The sequence below is a fragment of the Capsicum annuum genome, chromosome 9 (assembly GCF_002878395.1).
Source record: "Capsicum annuum cultivar UCD-10X-F1 chromosome 9, UCD10Xv1.1, whole genome shotgun sequence".
Taxonomy (NCBI): domain Eukaryota; kingdom Viridiplantae; phylum Streptophyta; class Magnoliopsida; order Solanales; family Solanaceae; genus Capsicum; species Capsicum annuum.
This window is the reverse complement of record NC_061119.1, coordinates 153,735,097-153,739,633: the sequence shown is the minus strand read 5'-3', so window position 1 is coordinate 153,739,633 and position 4,537 is coordinate 153,735,097. Positions and strand designations below refer to the sequence as shown.

Genomic DNA, 4,537 nt, shown 5'->3' with positions numbered 1-4,537 from the left:
CTTTCATGTTGGGCCCCGTGCTTTTGGTGTCTATATTTGGTATAAAATTATTATACCTAATTAAATCTTTACAAAATTTACTATTTTAATGTTTTAGAAAAAGAGAGAACAAAATTAATAAAAATAGAATAACTATAAGTAAACAAGCAAATAAAGTCGCCGCATGTTTGGAGGAATAATTTCATTTTTTTTACCTTCTTCTCCCTTTACTCTTCCACCATTAAACCTCACTTTCAATCCCTTATTTTTTCAACAAAACAACACCCTACAATCATTAAAGAAAGAAAAAGAGTAACAATATAACACATACTCATATACAACAAGCAACAATAACAATTTTTAAAAAAAATATTTTTTTGCCGTCTTTTTCCTCTAATCTTCCACCATTAAAAGTCTCCTTCACTCCTCCATTTTCCACCAAAACAACACCCAATAATCATTAGAGGAAGAAAAAAATTTCTTGCTTTTGAGTAATCAAGCTCCATGATGGCATAAAAAATTATAGTGTTGATATCTAAATTGTAGTGTGATATCTGATTTTTTCCAGCGAAAATTTTGCTGGAAAATTCATTCCAACACAATCAGCCACCCTCCAACACCACTAAACCACCACCAAAACTCCCGCAATGGCCTCTACCCATTTTTCAGCGAGCTGCTGGCGGAACCAACTTCAAACCACCTTTCACTTCACCGAAAAATAATCATTTTTCTCTATTTTTACATATCCCGTTATCAATTTTCACTAACCAACATCAATTTTTTATGTTGAATTTTTTTACAAAAATTTAATTTTAATGTTGAAAATTTTACTCAACTGATGAGAAAAAAAATTATAAAAGAAAAAGAAATTTTGGTAAATTATGGCATCTCACTCTCTTAGTGGAGAGTGTATTACACTTGTTATACCATATCAGCATCATGTCAGTAATTGTGCTTAATTGACATGATTTGTGAATGATAAAGAATTTAATATGTACATGATCTAATTGAAGTGTCAATACGAAAAAATTCAAAAAATTCAAGGGCATGTATATGTATTCAACCTATAAATTATTTTGGAAACCCTTGTAAAATACATGTGTTACAACTACTATATATTACACAATATTAAAGACATCTAGAAATACAGTTTTCTTTCTAAAGGCTTGTTTGTATGCAAATTATTGTTGTTTCTTTCATGTTAAATTTTATTATCTTTTCTTATTGGATAGTGACGTATGTAGCAAGCTCTACAGATGGAAAGATTCTATCAAAATCTCATGATAGTGTTAAGTTTTTTATAATTGGAAGGTAGGTAGATGTTTAGATTACTCTTTTATATTTTAAAACTAGTGAATATCCCCGCACTTTGTGCGGTTAAAATACCAAAATATTATTGAATTTATATCTTGATTTTTATAAAATGTATTTTATCTTTCATAATTAAACACATTCATGTTTCTCGAATGAACAATTACAATATTAATAACCTATTCACACAAAATAGTGGTAAAAGCCTTAAATAAAATTCAACGTCATTGCACACCTATTTAATGGTAAGTATAAATTTGAATGTTAGTTACATATTTTACATTTTTTTAACTTCAAAGCTCGAACAAACAATGCTCCAAACTATCGGTAAAGTCTCGTTGGATTAAAATTTTGAACGCTATATATTTTATATTTTTTTAACTTCAAAGCTCGGAACGAACAATGTTCCAAACTATCGGCAAAGTCTCGTTGGATTAAAATTTTGAACACTAAACTCTTAAGTTAAATTTAGAACAACAAAATATGTATAGTAATAAAGAAATATAAACATCATCAATGTAAAAATATGACTTAAGATAGACAGCATCCATCTCTCAACCCATAAGTTGGTTAAGTTATATGATTGATTAGTAACTAAAAGGTTCAATCTTGTTTTCAAGAAAAATATCTAATTCTTCAAATAAATTAGCTTGAATCATTAAAAAGAGAAGTAATTTCAAGATGCCGACTGAAAAATCTGATGAAGAAAAAAATGATAACATCGGGCAAAATTAAATCAACATTCAAAATTGGACAAAAAAAAAAATTATATCTACTATCGCTTGCTACGTCTGATCCATCCTGTAGAGCTCATATGAAATGTCTCTATATTTTCTCTTTCTTCGTCTGCTGCAAAAATTTATAAAGCAATATAACAACATGAGTTATTAAAAAGGACAAATAAAAATCCAAGTTTGAACAACAAATGAAAAATTCAAAAGTTGATTTGAAAATTTTAAGCAAATCAGATAATAAAATTTTGTCGAAGGATACAATAGGGCTATTCATATTCAGTGTTAGACAACATACACTATTAAGTGTAAAAGAGTAAATGATTAAGAAGAACAAATAAAGAAAGATGTAATTTCTGGAACGATGGAAGCATCAGCTGTAAATTCAACAAATCGTAGAGCAACCAGTTATACAAGTACATAGCGACCAGTAATAGTGATTTCCTAACTACCCATAAGAGGATACACTATTATTATATACCATAAATGACACGTATGGTAGCAAATTCATCTCCACACAAATGAATGCCAGAGAAATATCAATTGCATAATGCCTCTCCACCAAATGTAAAAATTCACATAATTAATCATAACAATACCTTGCCTTCATATTCCCTTCTGGAAAGGACCTCTGGAGCAATTTGAGCTGGAGTCCCAGCAGTTGATTTTGGCCTTGAATGCAACAGGGACGAGTGCAATTGCAGGAGAAAACTATGAGCATATTGAAATTTCTATGGGCATAATATAAGTCTATATCTACAAAACAGCAAAACACATAAACCTTTGAGTATCCAAAATCACATATCTTTAAGCATGGAGCTGCACTTCCATCAAGAAGGGTATTCTCCAGTTTCAAATGTATATGACATATTTGCTTCAAAGGCAATGGAAGTTTGATGTGGGATGAGAACAAAGGGCATCCCGGTGCACTAAAGTTACTGCTATGCGCGGTGCCTAGAGAAGAGCCCCACTACAAGGGTGTATTGTACATAGCCTTACCTTGTATTTCTGCTAGAGGCTATTTCCAAAGCTTGAACCTGTGACCTCCTGGTCACATGGCAGCAACTTTACCAGTTACTCCAAGTTTGATAAGGGATGAGGACTAACTACCTTAAATTAAAAGATGGAACAGTTAAAATAAAAATTATTTGTAAATTCTTATAAGTTTGTCACCAGGTTGTGACAGTAGTGGACTCCTGAAATAAGCTGCTGAAAAAAAGTATCTATCCTGAAATAACAGTCGCAAGAGCCAAATAAGAGAGGCATTAAAGAAAGGGAATCAAGGCTCCTAAGATCCATGAGTGTGGCCGTATAAAATTACATATATCATTCATCACAATTTGTTATCCTTCATAATCCTTTTTACACCAGAAGCTTATGCGAGAATGATTATTAACACAGTTAAAAATTTTAACTATATCTCGTATTCACTGAACCTTCCTGCATTGCAGATGCGCTCAAACAGTTCACCACCAGCTGCATATTCCATGACAATAGCAAGATGAGTTGGAGTCGATACCACCTATATCTCACAAAACAAATGAACAACAGATTAGGCAAGTTATTCCTTGACTTATCCTTTCCATTTTCAAAAGAAAGCAACATGAAAAAAAAGGACATTGCAAAATAGTGAATTATATGAACACACTTGCCTCCTTGAAACAAATTATGTTCGAATGTCGAAGTGATTTATGATTAATGATCTCCCTTGCTACATTCTCACCAATTCAACAAAAGTGGCATATCTCAAATCTATGAAAACCTTATATAATATTGCATATAGAAAAAAGACTAGGGAACCTAGTTAATTAAAGAATGTTTAACCAATAATTAGGGAAAAGCACAATAAACAATACAAAACAATGAGCATCAGACATTTAAAACAATTACAAGATATCAGATTAGTGACAAAAGACAGTAATTATGCAAACCTTGTGTCCTCTCTCAATGTATTTCATAGCCAAAAGAACTTTTGTCTCCTTGTGCCTCATGAGCCTGGCAATACCAAAATTCTCAGACCCTATATCCTTCACAAGCTCGTATCTTTCCATCTTCTTATCCTTCAAAAACTCCTATGTATAACAAAATCCACCAAACTTAAAAAGCTACAACATAAGAGAAGAACTTTACCTTTTTGATGTTGTCGGTGGAGCTAATATGTCCCTGATCTTCTCATTGTAGACTTTAAGTACAATAACAGATATGTCATAGGTGAAAGTTTCACTCGTCTCCTTCGCGATTATAAATAATGCTTCGAGAGTCCTATAATTGACTCCCCTATTCCCGTTGTACCCTTCATGGTGATTGTTTTGCCTTTGTCCATAACCAAAGATACATACATTGTAACCATCTAAAACTGAAATAACCATCGATCAAGCATCGGCATAGTCAACACCTGTTAAAAGACGATGAAACTATTATAGGGTGAACAACTCTTCTACTGTTTGTTTATTTTTTCTCAATCTTAAAGATGCAAGTTCTCAAAGATTGATGATACTCCAAATCCGCTCCTTCCG

At 32.0% G+C, this 4,537-nt stretch overlaps 1 pseudogene; it reads right to left on the bottom strand.

The window, feature by feature from the left end:
* Positions 1–2,323: 2,323 nt before the first annotated feature.
* On the bottom strand, positions 2,324–4,072 carry LOC107841375 (annotated as a pseudogene).
* Between the last annotated feature and the right edge of the window lie 465 nt (positions 4,073–4,537).